Here is a 26,305-nt window from a genome sequence, read left to right on the forward strand (position 1 = left end):
AAACACACACACAGACACTGAAACACACACACAGACACTGAAACACACACACAGACACTTAAACACACACAGACACTTAAACACACACAGACACTTAAACACACACACAGGCACTTAAACACACACACAGACACTGAAACACACACACAGACACTTAAACACACACAGACACTTAAACACACACACAGACACTTAAACACACACACAGACACTTAAATACACACAGACACTTAAATACACACAGACACTTAAACACACACACATACACTTAAACACACACACAGACACTGAAACACACACACAGACACTTAAACACACACAGACACTTAAACACACACACAGGCACTTAAACACACACAGACACTTAAACACACACACAGACACTTAAACACACACACACAGACACTTAAACACACACACACAGACACTTAAACACACACATACACACAGACACTTAAACACACACACAGACACTGAAACACACACACAGACACTTAAACACACACCCAGACACTGAAACACATACACACAGACACTTAAACACACACACACAGACACTTAAACGCACACACAGACACTGAAACACACACACAGACACTGAAACACACACACAGACACTGAAACACACACACAGACACTGAAACACACACCATACACTTAAACACACACACACACGGACACTGAAACTCACACACACAGACACTTAAACACACACACACAGACACTTAAACACACACACAGACACTGAAACACACACACAGACACTGAAACACACACACAGACACTGAAACACACACACAGACACTGAAACACACACACAGACACTTAAACACACACAGACACTTAAACACACACAGACACTTAAACACACACAGACACTTAAACACACACACAGGCACTTAAACACACACACAGACACTTAAACACACACACAGACACTGAAACACACACACAGACACTTAAACACACACAGACACTTAAACACACACACAGACACTTAAACACACACACAGACACTTAAATACACACAGACACTTAAATACACACAGACACTTAAACACACACACAGACACTTAAACACACACACAGACACTGAAACACACACACAGACACTTAAACACACACAGACACTTAAACACACACAGACACTTAAACACAGACACAGGCACTTAAACACACACAGACACTTAAACACACACACAGACACTTAAACACACACACAGACACTTAAACACACACACACAGACACTTAAACACACACACACAGACACTTAAACACACACACACACGGAGACACTTAAACACACACACAGACACTTAAACACACACAGATACTTAAACACACACACAGACACTTAAACACACACACAGACACTGAAACACACACACAGACACTTAAACACACACACACACAGACACTTAAACACACACTCAATGGCTGCATTGGACCTTTAAAAAAACTTGAAATTACATCAAAACAAGTTATTTTAACAAACCAATAAACTCAAGTATTACAGTGAAAAGGGAATTTATTAAATTGTAGTTCTAACTTACTGTTGTGGTCATTGTATAAGCAACAATAGCCCAACATTGCAATGGTCAGTGAGGGTCAGTGTCTTGTTTCTCCCCAGCTTTTCTTTGAGGAAACGCAATTGGGCAAGAATGCACTGGCATCAGGAAGATAACAATGTGTTTAAAGGACTGGGAGAGTAATTGTCTTCCTTATACTATTAGATTATAATAGATAATTATCTTCCCCATACTATTCGATTAGAATAGATAATTATCTTCCCCATACTATTATAATAGATAATTATCTTCCTCATACTATTAGAATAGATAATTATCTTCCCCATACTATTAGAATAGATAATTATCTTCCCCATACTATTAGAATAGATAATTATCTTCCCCATACAATTAGATTATAATAGATTATTATCTTCCCCATACTATTGGATTAGAATAGATAATTATCTTCCCCATACTATTGGATTAGAATAGATAATTATCTTCCCCATACTATTAGATTATAATAGATTATTATCTTCCCCATACTATTGGATTAGAATAGATAATTATCTTCCCCATACTATTAGATTATAATAGATTATTATCTTCCCCATACTATTGGATTAGAATAGATAATTATCTTCCCCATACTATTGGATTAGAATAGATAATTATCTTCCCCATACTATTAGATTAGAATAGATAATTATCTTCCCCATACTATTAGATTATAATAGATAATTATCTTCCCCATACTATTAGATTATAATAGATAATTATCTTCCCCATACTATTAGATTATAATAGATTATTATCTTCCCCATACTATTGGATTAGAATAGATAATTATCTTCCCCATACTATTAGATTATAATAGATAATTATCTTCCCCATACTATTAGATTATAATAGATTATTATCTTCCCCATACTATTAGAATAGATAATTATCTTCCCCATACTATTAGAATAGATAATTATCTTCCCCATACTATTATAATAGATAATTATCTTCCTCACACTATTAGATTATAATAGATAATTATCTTCCCCATACTATTATAATAGATAATTATCTTCCCCATACTATTAGATTATAATAGATTATTATATTCCCCATACTATTAGAATAGATAATTATCTTCCCCATACTATTAGAATAGATAATTATCTTCCCCATACTATTAGATTAGAATAGATTATTATCTTCCCCATACTATTAGATTATAATAGATTATTATCTTCCCCATACTATTATAATAGATAATTATCTTCCCCATACTATTAGAATAGATAATTATCTTCCCCATACTATTATAATAGATAATTATCTTCCCCATACTATTAGATTAGATAATTATCTTCCCCATACGATTAGAATAGATAATTATCTTTCCCATACTATTAGGTTAGAATATATAATTATCTTCCCCATACTATTAGAATAGATAATTATCTTCAACATACTATTAGATTAGAATAGACAATATCTTCCACATACTATTAGATTAGAATAGATAATTATCTTCCCCATACTATTAGAATAGATAATTATCTTCCCCATACTATTATAATAGATAATTATCTTCCCCATACTATTAGATTAGATAATTATCTTCCCCATACTATTAGAATAGATAATTATCTTCAACATACTATTAGATTAGAATAGACAATATCTTCCACATACTATTAGATTAGAATAGACAATATCTTCCACATACTATTAGATTAGAATAGATAATTATCTTCCCCATACTATTAGAGTAGATAATTATCTTCCCCATACTATTAGATTATAATAGATAATTATCTTCCCCATACTATTAGAGTAGATAATTATCTTCCCCATACTATTAGAATAGATAATTATCTTCCCCATACTATTAGAATAGATAATTATCTTTCCCATACTATTAGAATAGATAATTATCTTCAACATACTATTAGATTAGAATATACAATATCTTCCACATACTATTAGATTAGAATAGATAATTATCTTCCCCATACTATTAGAATAGATCATTATTTTCCCCATTTGTTTTATTTAACCTCTATTTCAATAGGCAATTCAGTTCAGAACAAATTACGGCCTACCCCGGCCAAACCCGGACGATGCTGGACCAATTGAGAGCCGCCCTATGGGACTCCCAGTCATGGGCCGGATGTGATACACTCGGGAACCCTAGGTGCTAAGTATCTTCCCCATGCTATCAGATTAGCCTGTTGGGGAGGAATGGTCAACCTTTCATATGCAATGAGGTGCCACACACACGCACACACACACACACACACACACACACACACACACACACACACACACACACACACACACACACACACACACACACACACACACACACACACACACACACACACACACACACACACACAGAGAGAGACACAGACAGACACAGTGCCCCCATCGTACTCATTGACCCCCTAAGTCCTTCCTCAATTGCTCAGCCATGCGATCAGCTGGTCAATAAATCAACCGATTCCACAGCAATCAATAACTCAGGTTAATGTAAGAGGGGTTTGTTTTGTCTCTTTGTCTGGTGCTTGGGAAGAAGCTGTGGGATTTTCACTGTGTGTGCCCGGGAGAAAGTGTTTGATACCGTTTGAGAAGTCAATAAGGAAAAGGGGATCCACAGCAGTCAACACACACACACACACACACACACACACACACACACACACACACACACACACACACACACACACACACACACACACACACACACACACACACACACACACACACACACACACACACACACACACACACACACACACACACACACACACACACACACCGGCAGTTTTGACTTACATCGGCTTGCAAATCTATGGCAAGATTTGAAAATGGCTGTCGAGCAATGATCAGCAAATATTGTACAATCCAGATGCGCAATGCTCTTAGAGATTTTCCCAGAAAGACTCACAGCTATAATCATTGCGAAAGGTGATTCTAACAAGTATTGACTTAAAGAATGGAACATTTATGTAAATCAGATATTTATTTATTTCATTTTCAATACATTTGGAAAAAAAATCCTTTGTCGTTATGGGGAACTGTGTGTAGATGGGTGAGAAAAAAATACATATTTAATCTATTTGAATTCAAGCTGTCACTGAACAAAATGTGTAATGAATACTTTCCTGAACGCAATGTACACAGCTTGGCTACATTGTAACCGCAAACCAGTCACAGTGCACTCGCATAAGGGGCCCATGACTGTTACTTTTTGTAACTGAATGAAAACATTTTAACAATGTGATTTAACTGATCGATGACGGGAAATTATTTCACCGATATAATCATGTAATATTAGTCCTATTGATTATTTCTCAATTGCCAGCTGCTCATCAATATCCTGCAAGAGACCGGACACAAAGGTGCAACTTCCAGTAGGCTGATGGAAGGCTACTCAGAGGCTGCGATACAGCGAAGCCAAGACATGTCCGGTCGTGCTGAATCATGGTGATTACAAGCAAAGTCAAACAATACAATGAATTTGCTCGTGGTGCACGCCGCTCAAATGATATTTAACAAGACATGACACTATACAAATGTAACAACAGCACAACAAAATAGATAAAGATTTTATTTTGCAGGTGCCTTTTTATTTTGTACACAAGTAGTGCAACTATTGTTTTTTAACCGCACGGAGTAAATGAAATCTTGAGGCAACGGGACAGGGTGCAAAATTCAATATGTTAATTATTATATCACGTACTGTAACGGTTTTCTTGAGTCGAAGGAGAGGCGGACCAAAATGCAGCGTGGTTATTATTCATGGTTCTTTAATAAAGAAATTATACATTTGCTCTGGGCTGAGGGGCTCTGGCGCCTCTGGGCTGAGGGGCTCTGGCGCTTCTGGGCTGACTGGCGGCACTGGTTGGATCCTGGCTGACTGGCGGCACTGGCGGCTCCTGGCTGACTGGCGGCACGGTCGGCTCCTTGCAGACTGGCGGCACTGGCGGCTCCTTGCAGACTGGCGGCACTGGCGGCTCCTTGCAGACTGGCGGCGCTGGGCAGACTGGCGGCACTGGCGGTGCTGGGCAGACGGGCAGCTCAGGCGGCGCTGGGCAGACGGGTAGCTCAGATGGCGCTGGGCAGACGGGTGGCTCAGGCGGCGCTGGACTGGCGGGAGCACCTGTAAGGATGAGACAGAGAGACAGCCTGGTGCAGGGGGCTGCCACCGGAGGGCTGGTGCGTGGAGGTGGTACCGGATAGACCGGACCGTGCAGGCGCACTGGAGCTCTTGAGCACCGAGCCTGCCCAACCTTACCCGGTTGAATGGTCCCGGTCGCCCTGCCAGAGCGGCGAGGTGGAATAGCCCGCACTGGGCTATGCAGGAGAACCGGGGACACCGTGCGCAAGGCTGGTGCCATGTAAGCCGGCCCAAGGAGACGCACTGGAGACCAGATACGTAGAGCCGGCTTCATGGCACTTGGCTCGATGCTCACTCTAGCCCGGCCGATACGCGGAGCTGGAATGTACCGCACTGGGCTATGCACCAGCACTGGGGACACTGTGCGCTCCACAGCATAACACTGTGCCTGCCCGGTCTCTCTAGCCCTCTGGTAAGCACAGGAAGTTGGCTCAGGTCTCCTACCTGGCTTCGCCATATTTCCTGTGTGCCCCCCTCCAATAATTTTTTGTGGCTGCCTCTCGGGTTTCCTTGCCAGCCGTGTTCCCTCATATCGCCGGCTCCTCTCTCCGGCTGCCTCTGCACTCCTAGCTGCCTCCACCTGTTCCCATGGAAGGCGATCCTTTCCCGCCAGGATCTCCTCCCATGTGTAGCAACCCTTGCCGTCCAATACATTGTCCCATTTCCATTCCTCTTGGCGCCGCTGTTGCTGCTGTCCGTTACCACGCCGCTTGGTCCTGTTGTGGTGGGTGATTCTGTAACGGTTTTCTTGAGTTGAAGGAGAGGCGGACCAAAAGGCAGCGTGGTTTCTATTCATGGTTCTTTGATAAAGACTCTCCACATGAACAGACTAACAAAACAAAAAACGTGAAAACCTAAAACAGCCCTATCTGGTGCAAACACAGAGACAGGAACAATCACCCACAAACACACAGTGAAACCCAGGCTACCTAAGTATGGTTCTCAATCAGAGGCAGGTGTCATTAGTGGTCTCTGATTGAGAATCATACTTAGGTAGCCTGGGTTTCACTGTTTCACATGTTTTCCCTCATTAAAATGCAAATCAATTTATAACAACATGCGTTTTTCTGGATTTTTTTCTTGTTATTCTGTCTCTCACTGTTCAAATAAACCTACCATTAAAATTATAGACTGATCATTTCTTTGTCAGTGGGCAAACGTACAAAATCAGCAGGGGATCAAATACCTTTTTCCCCTCACTGTATAATGTGGAGATATATATTCTATAACATACTATAGCTCAAAATAATACTATTAATTGAAAATGACAAATTATCCAATTGATCATGAGAATTTTCTTGTAAGTGGGGATGCAGCTGCTCTGTTTGCTCCATATCTCAGGTGCCTATGCACACACACACACACACACACACACACACACACACACACACACACACACACACACACACACACACACACACACCGAATTATCATAGTCAAAATACACACATTCTCCAACCAAGGCTATGCCCAGTTCATAGGAATGTACAGAAAGAAGGAAAATAGTGATTTGATAACCAAGTGTTTTTCTTTAAGACAAGGGAGTTGGATATCTTGTTATGCCTACCGTTTGTTTTTCTCAATATCTGTGAGAACGTGATGTCTGACTATGTCGCTATCTTTATTCCCACTTCGAGACAAGTTCTCTGTGCCCTGAGAAAAATGTCTGTAGATGAAGGGGGAAGAAAAACCTCGAGGTTTTCTATACACATTCTATGACGGAGTCCCTCTAGAATGGATGTATGCCGGGACGCCTAGGGCTCTGAGTTCCAACAAGGCCACGCCATGTCATTAAAAAAGTACATTCTAAAAACCCAAGCCCAGCTTTTTCACGACTTCTCTTTTATCCCCACGTTTTTCCCTTCTTTTTAAATATATTGACAACCATTGCCTTCCCCTCCTCTCCGCCCCTCCCCTGCTTTTCTGCGCTGAGGGTCGCTGACAAAAGGAATTGTGCGAACGGGTCTTTTAAGAATCCCTAAATGTTCTCAGCACGGCTATAGAATAGAATGAATGTGGGTCCTCTGAACAAAGACCCCCACTGTCCCGTCCTCTCCGTCCCCCTCCGACCCGCTTCCCCCAACCCCAAACCCGTGATGGATCCGAACGGACGCGTGAACGTGGGCCCAATCAGGGATGGCTAACTAGCCCCATTCTACGGTCCTTTCACCTTGGGTCTGCTGTTGATTGATATGAGAAACAGACGCTGGTACCGGACCATAGCGTTTTCTCTCGCTCTATTTCTCTTCTGCCCCTCTCTCTCTCTCTCTGTCTCTTTCTCTCACTCTCTCTACTAACATGCTTTATGCTTCAACCAAAGCCTATAATTATCCACCCTCTCCAAATGCTACAGATTAGATGCGGGGTTGCAGGTATTAAATGGTGATTCTATGTATATAACACGTTTAGATTGTCCTGTAAAGCCACCATAGCCCTGTCTCGTGAGAGCGTCCACCCCGCGAGGCGCTGTAACGAATGCGAGAGAAATATGAACGCGAGGGACGATGAAATTAGAGGATGAGAGAAAGAAAGAGGTATGGAGATATACTAATGTGTTTTATTGCAGATAATTGTTCCTCCTACGGAAGCTTAAATACTAAAAAGAAGAGTTGATTGTGTACGGTTGATGGAAATGGAGAATCTCCTCTCTCAAGGCCCAATCGTCGGTTTGCTGACAGCTTGATCAAATCAAATCAAAAGTCCTATTCATAGAGAAACCCTTTAACAAACGAGCCATACCACAGACACAGAACATTACATGGAATGCAGATCAACTTTTACCCCCAGCTATATGGAAAACAATATAGGGACATATCGCACGCACGCACGCACACACACACACACACACACACACACACACACACACACACACACACACACACACACACACACACACACACACACACACACACACACAAAGGATATATAGGATCAGGATATAACTGGCCAGGATGCAGGTGCTAAACAGTGGGCGTGGGGTGTACTAGTGTGCATTCTCCTTTGGCCCATTTCCTCAATCCCCTTTTTTTTTTTTAAACAGCCAAACAAGCACCAAATTCAGAATGTATACACTCTTAAAAACACATTCAGAAATCATAACCAAGCCATTGTCTCCGTGCGTAGTTTGACCTCATACCATGCTGCAAGGGTAGAAATGAATAATATGACAAAGGGGGAATTTCCAAGGCTCCAACCGTGGCTAAATGATAAGGCCACCCCATTGATAAACTATGAACCCACGAGAACTTTTCATTTGTGATGATTATGATCCGTCTCTATTGAAAGTTGTAAACAAGTTCCTCCGCATTACAGCGTGAAGATCTCTTTGCTCAAAGCTAATTTGGTGGCGATAACGTCACAATGAGGGTCTGTATGTAATTATAGCACACAGTCACGCAGGGGTGTGTGTGTGTGTGTGTTTATGTGTGTGCAGATTACACATACTAGTGCTTTTTACTCGGGGCTTGTGTGGACATAGTGTGTCTGATGTGTATTTTCAGGAATATGGGGGGGGTGTCCATATCTGTGTGCGTGTGTTCATGTGCGTGTGTGTGTGTGTGTTCATGCGCGTGTTCATGCGCGTGTTCATGTGCCACCTACACATATTTCTGTTTTTGACCTTGTGGCTTGTGTGTGTGTGTGTGTGTGTGTGTGTGTGTGTGTGTGTGTGTGTGTGTGTGTGTGTGTGTGTGTGTGTGTGTGTGTGTGTGTGTGTGTGTGTGTGTGTGTGTGTGTGTGTGTGTGTGTGTGTGTGTGTGTGTGTGTGTGTGTGTGTGTGTTCAGGAATGTGAGTAATAATCCATATCCGTCTATGTCACTTTAAGATTACAGACTTTGGTCCAATTCCATTTCAATTCAGTCAATTCAGGCAGTACTGCAAACTAAATTGACTGAATTGAAATGGGATTGACCCCAAACCTGAGTGTATATATGTAGGTTTACTATTTCATTACAAATATATGTAGCTGAATCTATTTCCACATCTGACCCTAGATCTGGTCTCTGTGCATGTAATGAAAACAAAATATCCATAATGCCTGCGTTTTAGGCATCTCTGACCTCATATCCGGCACTCTTACCTTTGTCTTTCTTTTCTGGGGAACTGAACCCCAGAACCCCCCCCCCTCACACACCCCCACAGCACATGCCCCCAGCCTCGCAAATCCCCAATATGTGCCATCTAATCTCTCCTTGTGTTTTATTGCTTCTGAGTTAGCGATACTGCTCAGATTCATAACACTGTTTGAAGTGGAGATTCTTTCCTTTGAGGGGTAATGTGTTCTGGAATGTGGTATAAGACTGGACATGACAAGATAACCAACAAAAATAGAGTAATTTAGGAGAGGGGAGAGAAAGAGGGGGAGAGACGGAGAGAGAGAGAGAGAGAGAGAGAGAGAGAGAGAGAGAGAAGAAGAGAGGTGAGAGAGTGAACTCAGCAGAGAGTGGTTTGGAGAAAATGAGGGTCAAGTGACATGGTGATAGGGAGATGTGAGGGTCAAGTGACAGGGTGGTAGGGAGATGTGAGGGTCGAGTGACTGGGTGGTAGGGAGGTGTGAGGGTCGAGTGACTGGGTGATAGGGAGATGTGAGGGTCGAGTGACAGGGTGATAGGGAGATGTGAGGGTCGAGTGACAGAGTGATAGGGAGATGTGAGGGTCGAGTGACTGGGTGGTAGGGAGAGGTGAGGGTCGAGTGACAGGGTGGTAGGGAAATGTGAGGGTCGAGTGACATGGGTGATAGGGAGATGTGAGGGTCGAGTGACAGGGTGGTAGGGAGGTGTGAGGGTCGAGTGACAGGGTGATAGGGAGATGTGAGGGTCGAGTGACAGGGTGATAGGGAGATGTGAGGGTCGAGTGACAGGGTGATAGGGAGATGTGAGGGTCGAGTGACAGAGTGATAGGGAGAGGTGAGGGTCGAGTGACAGGGTGATAGGGAGATGTGAGGGTCGAGTGACTGGGTGGTAGGGAGATGTGAGGGTCGAGTGACTGGGTGATAGGGAGATGTGAGGGTCGAGTGACAGGGTGATAGGGAGATGTGAGGGTCGAGTGACAGAGTGATAGGGAGAGGTGAGGGTCGAGTGACAAAGTGATAGGGAGAGGTGAGGGTTACCTGACAGGGTGATAGGGAGATGTGAGGGTCAAGTGACTGGTGATAGGGAGATGTGAGGGTCGAGTGACTGGGTGATAGGGAGATGTGAGGGTCGAGTGACAGGGTGATAGGGAGATGTGAGGGTCGAGTGACAGAGTGATAGGGAGAGGTGAGGGTTACCTGACAGGGTGATAGGGAGATGTGAGGGTCGAGTGACTGGGTGATAGGGAGATGTGAGGGTCGAGTGACAGGGTGGTAGGGAGAGGTGAGGGTCGAGTGACAGGGTGGTAGGGAGAGGTAAGGGTTACCTGACAGGGTGATAGGGAGATGTGAGGGTTACCTGACAGGGTGATAGGGAGATGTGAGGGTTACCTGACAGGGTGATAGGGAGATGTGAGGGTTACCTTACAGGATGATAGGGAGAGGTGAGGGTCGAGTGACAGGGTGATAGGGAGATGTGAGGGTCGAGTGACTGGGTGATAGGGAGAGGTGAGGTGAGGGTGACAGGGTGATAGGGAGATGTGAGGGTCGAGTGACAGGGTGGTAGGGAGAGGTGAGGGTCGAGTGACAGGGTGGTAGGGAGAGGTAAGGGTTACCTGACAGGGTGATAGGGAGATGTGAGGGTTACCTGACAGGGTGATAGGGAGATGTGAGGGTTACCTGACAGGGTGATAGGGAGATGTGAGGGTTACCTTACAGGGTGATAGGGAGAGGTGAGGGTCGAGTGACAGGGTGATAGGGAGATGTGAGGGTCGAGTGACAGGGTGATAGGGAGAGGTGAGGTGAGGGTGACAGGGTGATAGGGAGATGTGAGGGTCGAGTGACTGGGTGATAGGGAGATGTGAGGGTCGAGTGACTGGGTGATAGGGAGATGTGAGGGTCGAGTGACAGGGTGATAGGGAGATGTGAGGGTCGAGTGACAGGGTGGTAGGGAGAGGTGAGGGTCGAGTGACAGGGTGGTAGGGAGAGGTAAGGGTTACCTGACAGGGTGATAGGGAGATGTGAGGGTCGAGTGACAGGGTGATAGGGAGATGTGAGGGTCGAGTGACAGGGTGGTAGGGAGAGGTGAGGGTCGAGTGACAGGGTGGTAGGGAGAGGTAAGGGTTACCTGACAGGGTGATAGGGAGATGTGAGGGTTACCTTACAGGATGATAGGGAGAGGTGAGGGTCGAGTGACAGGGTGATAGGGAGAGGTGAGGTGAGGGTGACACAACCGAGCATGCTGCTCTGCTTCATTAGGTCATTCGTGTCTATTTGCGGTGAACTACCTGTTCGCAAAGTTTTACATGTACAATTTTATTAGGAAGATTCCGACGTTTCAGTTTACTGATATTCATTAGAGCATTTCCCTCCATTTCAGATAATATTCAAAACATTAAGATCACCTTCCTAATATTGAGTTGCACCACCTTTTGCCCTCAGAACAGCTTCCGAGAATGGACTCTACAAGGTGTTGAAAGCGTTCCATAGGGATGCTGGCCCATGTTGACTCTAATGCTTCCCACAATTGTGTCAAGTTGGCTGGATGTCCTTTGGGCGATGGACATTTCTTGATACACACAGGAAACTGTTGAGCGTGAAATACCCAGCAGTGCTGCAGTTCTTGACACAAACCGGTGTGCCTGGCATCTACTACCATACCCTGTACAGAGGCGCTGTGTCTTGCCCATTCACAGGCTCACAATCCATGTTTCAAATGTATAAGGCTTAAAAGTCCTTCTTTAACCTGTCCTTCCTTTTATCTACACTGAATGAACAGGTGACATCAATAAGGGATCATAGCTTTCACCTGGTCAGTCTATGTCATGGAAAGAGCATATGCTTTTATCCAAAGCGACTGACAGTCATGCATGCACACATTATTCACATATGAGTAGTTCGGGGAATTGAACCCAGTATGCTGGCATTGTATGCTCCATACCAACTGAGCTACAGAGGACCTGCATACTATAATGCATTCTATAGCCAAGGACAATACAGGCCTATAAAGAGCAAGAGGCACTATAGTAACACGCTGTTAATATTAGCCACACTCCCCAACAAAACCAGGAACAATTAGACGACATCTCATTCCTTTTGCGCCGGGAGTCAAGAGAGTGAGCGATTTGAGCAATAAATTAACTTCCCTGTTAAAAATGTCTGTCTCGCCCGTCAAACTGTCATCAAGAGGCACCATTGGTAGTACCAACAAAAACCCACCCTGCCCCACATCACCAATCACATCGCTCAACTCGAAAAGGAAGAAACCCCCCAAAATAACATTATTCTGCAGTTTGCTGCTTTCATGGCTTGAATGGTTCAGGGGGCTGGATGTACACAGGTACACAGGAGCCCACAAAGGACCCTGCACACAGAGAGAGAGAGAGAGAGAGAGAGATACCAGAAGACCATTCACAATTAGAGAGAGAAATAAGGAATTAACCAGGTGACAAGAGCATTTTTGAGGAGAGGTAGGAGTAGGAAAGAGGTGCCTGGAAACAAAAGAGAGAGGGAGAGGCAGTTAAAAGGGAATTTCCCCCTGGGGGAATCTGGGATTATTTTTCTCATGTCTGAGGCATTTCTAGGTTAGTGAGACATGTTTCACAAATAATTGCCAGGGAGGAAGGCAGGTCTGGGCTTCACTCGCTGAATGATACCCCTTATGACAGCTTCCTGTGTATTGATGGTGGGGGGGGGGTCTAAAAAAATAAATCTAGTCCTGTTTGTGGCATTTCGCGAAGCCTCTATGTTATGCTGATCAAACAATAACGCTACAGTGCCTTGCGAAAGTATTCGGCCCCCTTGAAATTTGCAACCTTATGCCACATTTCAGGCTTCAAACATAAAGATATAAAACTGTATTTTTTTGTGAAGAATCAACAACAAGTGGGACACAATCATGAAGTGGAACAACATTTATTGGATATTTCAAACTTTTTTAACAAATCAAAAACTGAAAAATTGGGCGTGCAAAATTATTCAGCCCCCTTAAGTTAATACTTTGTAGCGCCACCTTTTGCTGCGATTACAGCTGTAAGTCGCTTGGGGTATGTCTCTATCAGTTTTGCACATCGAGAGACAGAAATTTTTTCCCATTCCTCCTTGCAAAACAGCTTGAGCTCAGTGAGTAGGATGGAGAGCATTTGTGAACAGCAGTTTTCAGTTCTTTCCACAGATTCTCGATTGGATTCAGGTCTGGACTTTGACTTGGCCATTCTAACACCTGGATATGTTTATTTTTGAACCATTCCATTGTAGATTTTGCTTTATGTTTTGGATCATTGTCTTGTTGGAAGACAAATCTCCGTCCCAGTCTCAGGTCTTTTGCAGACTCCATCAGGTTTTCTTCCAGAATGGTCCTGTATTTGGCTCCATCCATCTTCCCATCAATTTTAACCATCTTCCCTGTCCCTGCTGAAGAAAAGCAGGCCCAAACCATGATGCTGCCACCACCATGCTTGACAGTGGGTATGGTGTGTTCAGGGTGATGAGCTGTGTTGCTTTTACGCCAAACATAACGTTTTGCATTGTTGCCAAAAAGTTCAATTTTGATTTCATCTGACCAGAGCACCTTCTTCCACATGTTTGGTGTGTCTCCCAGGTGGCTTGTGGCAAACTTTAAACAACACTTTTTATGGATATCTTTAAGAAATGGCTTTCTTCTTGCCACTCTTCCATAAAGGCCAGATTTGTGCAATATACGACTGATTGTTGTCCTATGGACAGAGTCTCCCACCTCAGCTGTAGATCTCTGCAGTTCATCCAGAGTGATCATGGGCCTCTTGGCTGCATCTCTGATCAGTCTTCTCCTTGTATGAGCTGAAAGTTTAGAGGGACGGCCAGGTCTTGGTAGATTTGCAGTGGTCTGATACTCCTTCAATATATCAATATTATCGCTTGCACAGTGCTCCTTGGGATGTTTAAAGCTTGGGAAATCTTTTTGTATCCAAATCCGGCTTTAAACTTCTTCACAACAGTATCGCGGACCTGCCTGGTGTGTTCCTTGTTCTTCATGATGCTCTCTGCGCTTTTAACGGACCTCTGAGACTATCACAGTGCAGGTGCATTTATACGGAGACTTGATTACACACAGGTGGATTGTATTTATCATCATTAGTCATTTAGGTCAACATTGGATCATTCAGAGATCCTCACTGAACTTCTGGAGAGAGTTTGCTGCACTGAAAGTAAAGGGGCTGAATAATTTTGCAAGCCCAATTTTTCAGTTTTTGATTTGTTAAAAAAGTTTGAAATATCCAATAAATGTCGTTCCACTTCATGATTGTGTCCCACTTGTTGTTGATTCTTCACAAAAAAATGCAGTTTTATATCTTTATGTTTGAAGCCTGAAATGTGGCAAAAGGTCGCAAAGTTCAAGGGGGCCGAATACTTTTGCAAGGCACTGTATATGCTATGCTGACCACACTATAAGGCTCTATGCTATGCTAATCAAACTACAAGGCTCTATGCTATACTGATCACACTATAAGGCTCTATGTTATGCTGATCAAACTATAAGGCTCTATGTCATACTGATCACACTATGAGGCTCTATGTTAAACTGATCACACTATGAGGCTCTATGTTAAACTGATCACACTATAAGGCTCTATGCTATACTGATCCCACTATGAGGCTCTATGCTATACTGATCCCACTATGAGGCTCTATGCTATACTGATCCCACTATGAGGCTCTATGCTATACTGATCACACTATAAGGCTCTATGCTATACTGATCCCACTATGAGGCTCTATGCTATACTGATCCCACTATGAGGCTCTATGCTATACTGATCCCACTATGAGGCTCTATGCTATACTGATCCCACTATGAGGCTCTATGCTATACTGATCCCACTATGAGGCTCTATGCTATACTGATCCCACTATGAGGCTCTATGCTATACTGATCCCACTATGAGGCTCTATGCTATACTGATCCCACTATGAGGCTCTATGCTATACTGATCCCACTATGAGGCTCTATGCTATACTGATCCCACTATGAGGCTCTATGCTATACTGATCCCACTATGAGGCTCTATGCTATACTGATCCCACTATGAGGCTCTATGCTATACTGATCCCACTATGAGGCTCTATGCTATACTGATCCCACTATGAGGCTCTATGCTATACTGATCCCACTATGAGGCTCTATGCTATACTGATCCCACTATATGAAGTCAAACACAGACTGCGCATCTCGCCCACTTGACACATCAAAGTAGCCCAAGAAATGTTCCTTTCATAAATTCCTGATCATTCACATACCTGACGATAACTGACAACTGCAAGCAGACTGGTGGCACCATAGGTCCCAGAGTGGTGGGGCAATTTTTACCCCCTAGGGCCTGGAGTTGTTCCTTACATGTTAACCTAACTAGGAAAACTCTGGACCCTATAAGCTGATCCTAACTGTTATAGGCCTATTTCTATTTTGCCCTGTTTATCGAAAGTGTTGGAAAAACTTGTCAATAATCAACTGACTGCTTTCTGGATGTCTATAGTATTCGCTTTGTCTATAGTATTCTCTCTGGTTTCCGCTCAGGTTATGGATGTGTCACTGCAACCTTAAAGGTCATCAATGATGTCAACATTTCCCTTGATTCTAAGCAATGTTGTATTGCTATTTTTATTGACTTGGCCAAAGCTTTTGATACCGTAGACCATTCCATTCTTGTGGGCCGGATAAGGAATATTGGTGTCTCTGAGGGGTCTTTGGCCTGGTTCGCTAACTACCTCTCTCTCGAAGAGTGCAGTGTATAAAGTCAGACAATCTGCTGTCTCAGCCACTGCCTGTCACCAAGGGAGTACCACAAGGCTTAATCCTAGGCCCCACGCTCTTCTCAATTTACATCCACAACATAGCTCAGTCAGTAGGAAGCTCTCTTATCCATTTATATGCAGATGATACAGTCTTATACTCAGCTGGCCCCTCCCCAGATTTTGTATTAAATGCGCTACAACAAAGCCTTCTTCGTGTCCAACAATCTTTCTCTGCCCTTAACCTTGTTCTGAACACATCCAAAACAAAGGTAATGTGCTTTGGTAAGAATAATGCCCCTCTCACCACAGGTGTGACTACTACCTCTGAGGGTTGAGAGCTTGAAGTAGTCACCTCATACAAGTACTTGGGAGTATGACTAGATGGTACACTGTCCTTCTTTCAGCACATATCAGAGCTGCAGGTTAAACCTAGACTTGGTTTCCTCTATCATAATCGCTCCTCTTTTACCCCAGCTGCCAAACTAACCCTGATTCAGATGACCATCCTACCCATGCTAGATTACGGAGACATCATTTATAGATCAGCAGGTAAGGGTGCTCTCCAGCGGCGAGATGTTCTTTACCATTCGGCCATCAGATTTGCCACCAATGCTCCTTATAGGACACATCACTGCACTCTATACTCCTCTATAAACGGGTCATCTCTGTCTACCCGTCGCAAGACCCACTGGTTGATGTTTATTTATAAAACCCTCTTAGGCTTCACTTCCCCTATCTGAGATATCTACTGCAGCCCTCATCCTCCACATACAACACCTGTTCTCCCAGTCACATTCTGTTAAAGGTCCACAAAGCACACACATCCCTGGGTCGCTCGTCTTTTCAGTTCGCTGCAGCAAGCGACTGGAACAAGCTTCAACAAACACTCAAACTGGACAGTTTTATCTCAATCTCTTCATTCAAAGACTGGACACTCTTACTGACAGTTGTGGCTGCTTTGCATGATGTATTGTTGTCTCCTCCTTTTTGCCCTTTGTGCTGTTGACTGTGCCCAATAATGTTTGTACCCTGTTTTGTGCTGCTTACCATGTTGTGTTTCTACCATGTTGTGTTGTCATGTGTTGCTGCCTTGCTATGTTGTTGCCTTGTAGGTCTCTCTTTATGTAGTGTTGTGTTGTCTCTCTTGTCGTGATGTGTGTTTTGTCCTAAATAAAGGTATGACAGTGATTAATCAGTTGTTAAAAGGTTTCATATGGGCTATGATGGGACCAGTTTTTCCTAATCAGGTCACATGGTTTAAAAAAACTCCTGACAAAAGCTTGTGGCCCTGTGGGGATGAAACCCCTGTCAAACTGCAGCTACCTTACATTTGTTCATATAAATTATATTTAGACCGGATTAGGAGGGGGATTTCCTCTACCCAGACACACAGACAACAGAACTCACAGGGCTGAGCTTGCTTTATGCATGTCTGCATCATACAGTCCTATGCAACTGTAGGCTTTACAAAACATTTACTCACATCTGTCATCACTATTATGTTGACTGAATAATTCCAGTTAATCATTTTAGTTTAAAAATGTATATGCAGCCTAGCCTGCCCAATTTTGAATATAAACAAAATTTGATCACATTCACATTTCCTCATGACACATACCTGTGTATGGACTACATATAGATAACGTTACCAATTAGTTTACCCTGACCAGATGGACTATAAATACATAACGTTACCCTGACCAGATGGACTACATATAGATAACGTTACCAATTAGTTTACCCTGACCAGATGGACTACATATAGATAACGTTACCAATTAGTTTACCCTGACCAGATGGACAGGGCGCATAGGCTGTAACGTTATGCAACTGCTCTTATTAGTAACCTACAGTTGATCAAACTGAAAAATACTCTCTTTTTCATCCCATACAGCATGTCAGATTACTAATGGTGTAGAGTTTTTGATTGGGTCTGTCCGGAGTGATAATGTGTTATCATCTTTCCTAAATAAATACCGGAAAAAAATGCACTCCGTCAACCTCTCTCTTTAATCTACATTGTGATGGATGATGCGATGGAAGCTTTCAAATCATTCGGAAAAGACAGTGGAAAGTTCGATATGTGGGTATTTATATGCTCCCTGCTATTGTTTTGCCGTTTAGCTGAACGATCAATGTTCTTTAGGTCACTGTACCCACCTTTCGTGTCATAATTACCATGTAGAAATACTTATTTTCCACCATAATTTGCAAATTAATTAATTAAAAATCCTACAATGTGATTTTCTGTTTTTATTTTTTTTATTTTGTCTGTCATAGTTGAAGTGTACCTATGATGAAAATTACAGGCCTCTCTCATCTTTTTAAGTGGGAGAACTTGCACAATTGGTGGCTGACTAAATACTTTTTTGCCCCACTGTATGTCTATGGAAGGGGGTGAGGCCTACGAGCCTCCAAGGTTTTTTATTGAGGTCAATATAGCCAGAAGAGGACACACCCCAGAGAGTGCTGTTGAAGTTACTGTAGACCTTCATTGCAAAACATTGCATTTTAATCAATTATCTGGTGACATATGAATATATCTAGTATAGTTTTATCTAAAAATTATTATGATTTGGCAGAATCAAATTCTGTACCACCTTCAACAAAATGCACAACAATACACAATTTAACCACCCCACTAATTATATTGACCTCTATTATACGGGCTGTATTTGCACACCTAACACAGACATTTCAATACAGTCTCTGCTTGCTGTTAGACAACTAGCATAACTAAATTGGCAGCAAGATTTATTTTGAGACACAATCTTCATTGCTAATGTTACCAACACACAAACAGAGACTGAGTTAGCTATATCGACAGGTCTATTTTTTGTAACGGAGTATTTTCCAGACAAGGGTGAAATAGATGGCTACCAAATTGAGCTCTTATCTGACTTCAGTCACCAGTTGTGCAGTGTTTCCTCTGAAACATTGGTGCGACTGGCTTCCGGGTTAAGCGAGAACTACGGCTTGGTAGGGTCGTGTTTCGGAGGACGCATGGCTCTCGACCTTTCCTTTCCCTAGTCCGTACGGGAGTTGCAGTGATGGGACAAGACTGCAACTACCAATTGGGAAGAAAAAGGGGTAAAAAATACAAATAAAAGATAGAATTAACAAATATGTTTACTCTGTTGAAGGTAGCTACAGGTAGCAGTAACTACCATGGCATAGGCAAAATTGATTGACAGTGTGTATCCAAAATATAACTATCTATATGATTTAGCTGATGACTTTCAGAGTTCAATACAGGCTAGCTGGCTAACTTATCTATCTACAGGCTAGCAAGTTAGCTAGGTTACCTCTTATTGAGAATCTTCTGTTTTGTTGTGAAGGAATCAATGGCATCACTTCTCAGCTGTTGTCAAAATGTATTTCCCATCAGTTCAGCCTGAAAATCCCTCTGATAATCTTCGTAAGGTCATCGCAAGGCACATCATTCTTCATAGCCACAAACCACTGGCAGCATTGGGGTAAATCTCTGGTAGGCAGAATGGAACTGTGATTGATAACTCATTTTTGTGCTTCTTTGTAATTAGCACAGCCTGGTGTTGTACACCACACAGGCATCATGACATACGTTAGTGAAAGATAAACATTGTCAAAACATGTATTGCCTACAGAAGTTCTGAGGTTGCTGTGTGTTGTTCATTCGAAGTACACAATAGCATGGGGATGAGGTAGATAGATGGGCTGTTTAAAGATGGGCTATGTACAGGTGCAGTGATCTGCTCTGACAGCTGCTGCTTAAAGCTAGTGAGGGATATATGAGTCTCTAGCTTCCGTGATTTTTGCAGTTCGTTCCAGTCATTGGCAGCAGAGAACTGGAAGGAAAGGTGACCAAAAGAGGAATTGGCTTTGGGGGTGACCAGTGAGATATACCTGCTGGAGCGCCTGCTATGAGTGGGTGCTGCTATGGTGACCAATGAGCTGAGATAAGGCGGGGCTTTACCTAGCAGAGACTTGTAGATAACCTGTAGCCAGTGGGTTTGGCGACGAGTATGAAGCGAGGGCCAACCAACGAGAGCGTACAGGTCGCCGTGGTGGGTAGTGTATGGGGCTTTGGTGACAAAACGAATGGCACTGTGATAGAGTGCTTCCAATTTGTTGAGTAGAGAGTTGGAGGCTATTTTATAGATGACATCACAGAAGTCGATTTTCGGTAGGATGGTCCGTTTTACGAGGGTATATTTGGCAGCATGAGTGAAAGATGCTTTGTTGCGATATAGCCTATTCTAAATTTAATTTTGGACTGGAGATGCTTAATGTGAGTCTGGAAGGAGAGTTTACAGTCTAACCAGACACCTAGGTTTTTGTAGTCTTCTACATATTTTAAGTCAGAGCTGTCCAGAGTAGTGATGCTGGACGGGCGGGCAGGTGTGGACAGTGATCGATTGAATAGCATGCATTTAGTTTTACTTGCAATTAAGAGGAGTTGGAGGCCACGGAAGGAGAGTTGTATGGCATTGAAGCTTGTCTGGAGGTTAGTTAACACAGTGTCCAAAGAGGGGCCAGAAGTATACAGAATGCTGTCGTCTGCGTAGTAGTGGATCAGAGAACCACCAGCAGCAAGAGCGACATCATAGATGTATACAGAGAAGAGATTTGGCCCGAGAATTGAACCCTGTGGCATCCCCATAGAGACTGCCAGAGGTCCGGATAACAGGCCCTCTGATTTGACACACTGAACTCTGTCAAAGAAGTAGTTGGTAAACCAGGTGAGGCAATAATTTGAGAAACCAAGGCTGTTGAGTCTGCCAATAAGAATGTGGTGATTGACAGAGTCGAAAGCCTTGGCCAGATCGATGAATATGGCTGCACAGTAATGTCTCTTATCGATGGCGGTTATGATGTCGTTTAGGACCTTGAGCGTGGCTGAGGTGGACCCATGACCAGCTCTGAAACCAGATTGCATAGCGTAGAAGGTACGGTGGGATTCAAAATGGTTGGTAATCTGTTTGTTAACTTGGCTTTCGAAGACCTTAGAAAGACAGGGTATGATAGATATAGGTCTGTAGCAGTTTGGGTCTAGAGTGTCACCCCCTTTGAAGAGGGGGATGACCGTGGCAGCTTTCCAATCTTTATGAATCTCAGACAATATGAAAGAGAGGCTGAACAGGCTAGTAATTGGGGATGCAACATTTTGGCAGATCATTTTAGAAAGAGAGGGTCCAGATTGTCTAGAGGGTCCAGATTTGTAGGGGTCCAGATTTTGCAGGTCTTTCAGAACATCAGCTATCTGGATTTGGGTGAAGGAGAAATGGTGGGGGCTTTAGCGATTTGCTATGGAGGGTGCCGGGCAGTTGACCAGGGTAGGGGTAGCCAGGTGGAAGCATGTTCATCCGTAGAGAAATGCTTATTGAAATTCTCGATTATAGTGGATTTATCGGTGGTGACAGTGTTTCCTAGCCTCAGAGCAGTGGGCAGCTGGGAGGGGGTGCTCTTATTCTCCCATGGACTTTACAGTGTCCCAGAACTTTTTTGAGTTTTTACTACAGGATGCAAATTTCTGTTAGAAAAAAAATAGCCTTAGCTTTCCAAACTGCTGTGTATATTTGTTCCTACCTTCCCTGAAAAGTTGCATATCACGGGGGCTATTCGATGCTAATGCAGAATGCCACAGGATGTTTTTGTGCAGGTCAAGGGCAGACAGGTCTGGAGTGAACCAAGGACTATATCTATTCCTAGTTCTAAATTTAGGTGGTACTGTACGCCTGTAACGTGTGGTGCGCTGGGAGTCGGGAAGCAAGTTCAGGGAGTGAAAAATGTAATAATTAAACAAAACATAATAGAAAACAAGAAACACGACCAACGCACAGACATGAAACTGAAAAAGAAACTAAGGGAGTGACTTAAACAGGGCAGGTAATGAAGGAGGTGATGGAGTCCAGGTGAGTGTCATTAGGCGCTGATGCACATAACGAAGGTGCGCAATAATCAGCAGCCTGGTGACCTAGAGGCTGGAGAGGGCGCACACTTGACAGCGCCTCCCATAGTCTGTTCTTGACTTGGGGATTGTGAAGAGACCTCTGGTAGCATGTATTGTGGGGGATGCATGGGTGTCTTAGCTGTGTGCTATTATTAAACAGACACCTCGGGGAATTTCGCATGTCAACAATTCTTGCAAAAACAAGTTGAGTGATAATGTCAATCTCTCCTGTACCTTGAGCCATGAGAGATTTTCATGCATATTATTAATGTTAGCTCTCCGTGTACATTTAAGGGCCAGTCGTGCTTCTCTGTTCTGAGCCAATTGTAATTTTCCGAGGTCCCTCTTTGTGGCAACTGACCACACAACTGAACAGTAGTCCAGGTACAACAAAACTAGGGCCTGTTTTTAGAGTTGTTAAAAAGGCAGAGCAGTGCTTTATTATGGACAGACTTCTCCCCATCTTAGCTACTGTGGTATGTTTTGACCATGACAGTTTACAATTCAGGGTTACTCCAAGCAGTTTAGACACCTCAATTTCTACATGATTTAGTACAAGATTTAGTTGAGGTTTTAGTAAATGATTTGTCCTAAACACAATGCTTTTATTTTTCAAATATAATGCAAAAGTATTCCTTGCCACCCATTCTGAAACTAACTTCAGCTCTTTGTTAAGTGTTGAAGTGGTTTCACTCACTGTAGTAGCTGACGTGTATAGTGTTGAGTCATCCGCATACTACATTGACACACTGGCTTTTCTCCTGAGTGGCACAGCATTCTAAGGCACTGCATCTCAGTGCAAGAGGCGTCACTACAGTACCTGGTTCGAATCCAGGTTTCATCACATCCGGCCATGATTGGGAGTCCCATAGGGTGGCACACAATTGGCCCAGCGTCATCTGGGTTTGGCCGCAGTAGACCATCATTGTAAATAAGAATTAGATCGATTATATACGTTTAGAAATACCTAAAGTTTTATTACAAAAGTAGTTTGAAATGTTTTGGCAAAGTTTACAGGTAACTTTTGAGATATTTTGTAGCGACGTTGTGTAAGTTGGAAGCTGTGTTTTTCTGGATCAAACGCGCCACATAAATGGACATTTTAGATATATATCGACAGAATTAATCGAACAAAAGGACCATTTGTGACGTTTATGGGACATATTGGAGTGCCAACAAAAGAAGCTCGTCAAAGGTAAGGCATGATTTATATTTTATTTGTACGTTTTGTGTCACGCCTGCAGAGTTTAAATATGCAACTCTCATTGTTTACTGTTGTGCTATAATCAGATAATAGCATCTTGTGCTTTCGCCGAAGAGCCTTTTTGAAATCTGACATGTTGGCTGGATTCACAACGAGTGTAACGTTAATTTGCTATCTTGCATGTGTAATTGAATGACATTTTATTTTTATAGAAATATTTGAATTTGGCGCTCTGTATTTTCCCTGGCTATTGGCCATGTGGGACGCTAGCGTCCCGCCTACCCCAGAGAGGTGAACATTTTTTTGGTTACTACATGATTCCATATGTGTTATTTCATAGTTTTGATTTCTTCACTATGATTCTACAATGTAGAAAATTGAAAAACTTAGGAAAGGTGTATCCAAACCTTTTACTGGTACTGTCTATCTAACGAACATTGGTTATTTTTAGGCGAAAACAACAAAAACAACAAACCAAATGTTTCCAGCATACAGTGTTCAGCTGCGCACTCTGTGTGTGTGTGTGTGTGTGTGTGTGTGTGTGTGTGTGTGTGTGTGTGTGTGTGTGTGTGTGTGTGTGTGTGTGTGTGCGTGTTTGAGCGCATGCACGTCTGTGAAATATCTCTTATAAAAAAAAACATTTGGGACAAAGCCCACCACTACCATATCCAGTACCTAAATAACACCCCCCGTCCCGTCTTAAACTGATTCCAGTGAATATTAGTGCAGTACGAGCTACTGTCAACCAAAGCAATTTTTTACAAGGCCCAGATAGGTTAAAAGCCTTGTTTTCCTTTGAAATTCTCCATCTCTTTCTCTCCCTCTCAGCACTCCCTCCCTCCCCTTCCCTTTCTCTGTCTATTATTGCCAGATAGAATAACTTGTGGACAGTGTGTGTGTGTGTCCTCATTCGTGCATGTCATGTGTGTGCATGTGCAACAAGGTATCACAGTTTGACTTCGAAATGTGACGTTTTCCAAACATCTATTGGTGAAGCCAAGGTGAGTATTTTTTATGTTATTAAAGTTGAGACGTTGTTACCTAACTCCAGAAAAGTGAAACCATAAACATAGGGCTGGGGGTTTTACATCTCATAAAGTTAAGGGTTACGGTTTGGGTTACGTTTAGGAATGAAATTAGAGTGGTAAAGTTTGGGAAAAGGCTTAACCTCTTACACTGATGGAAAATGGCTTATATGGAGCGGGGAAAATGTTTCTAACAGTATAACTATAAAAAGCATATGAACATGGTAGCAATTAAATGAGAACATTGCAATGATCAGACCAAATGTGGGGACACGACGGTTCACCTGACAAGAGACAGAATCCAAAAATTACACTGTTGATTTTATGTACATTTTACATTTATTGTACTTTTCACACCATTTGGCAAAAACTAAATCTGAAAATACTCTGGATACATTCAGTAACATAATATAAAAAAAAGACTACAATATTTTTAGTGAGAGGTCTGATTGGTGTCTCCAAGTGGTCCACAGTTCCTAAGTCATTTTAATGCATTTTATGACTCAAGGAAAAACAACTAAAAGTGTATTTATTTTAAATGTCTCTCTTAGCTTTGCCATTGACTAAATGAAGCAAGCAACACTTACTGATGTTTACGCAATCTGGGTCAGATGGGCATCATTTGAAAGCTTTCTATTTCCAACATGACTAGCTAAATTATAAAATCCAAATTCAGACAGACAAACAGACAAACAGACAGACAGATTGTAATTTTGCTGCCTATAGAAGGGAGTCATGAGTGCATTCAAATGTGTGTTCCTCTGCAAATTTTCTTCGCAATATGACAAATGTAGTCTCATTCTGCTCAAGGAAAACCTAGGATATACCGTCATCTTTGTAGCTGTGGTTCAAACAAAGCGATCATAAACTTCGACATTGTAAATTACCTGAGTTTTCAAATATGGAAATGTGAAGTGCATAGTTTGGGTGTGTGGTTTGCTTATATGACATCAAAGTGGTCTAATAATGTTTTTCCATTTATATAACTTATTATAATTTATTATAATGCTCTCATATGCATACCTATATACTGTACTCTATATCATCGACTGCATCCTTATGTAATACATGTATCACTAGCCACTTTAACTATGCCACTTTGTTTACATACTCATCTCACATGTATATACTGTACTCGATACCATCTACTGTATCTTGCCTATGCTGCTCTGTACCATCACTCACTCATATATCCTTATGTACATATTCTTTATCCCCTTACACTGTGTATAAGACAGTAGATTAGGAATTGTTAGTTAGATTACTTGTTGGATATTACTGCATTGTCGGAACTAGAAGCACAAGCATTTCGCTACACTCGCATTAACATCTGCTAACCATGTGTATGTGACAAATAAAATTTGATTTGATTTGTTCCCCCATGTCTCATCTTTCAGAGCACATCAACTCCTCTCGATTTATATTGATTCCGCTCACTTAGACAACAACAAACCCACCCAATTTGTTTTTTAAATTTTACCTTTATTTAACTAGGCAAGTCAGTTAAGAAAAAATTCTTATTTTAAAATAATGTTTTTCTATTTATATAACTTATTATAATGCTCAATGTCTCATCTTTCAGAGCACATCAACTCCTCTCAATTTATATTGATT

This window comes from Oncorhynchus masou, chromosome 19 (genome assembly GCF_036934945.1).
Source record: "Oncorhynchus masou masou isolate Uvic2021 chromosome 19, UVic_Omas_1.1, whole genome shotgun sequence".
Taxonomy (NCBI): domain Eukaryota; kingdom Metazoa; phylum Chordata; class Actinopteri; order Salmoniformes; family Salmonidae; genus Oncorhynchus; species Oncorhynchus masou.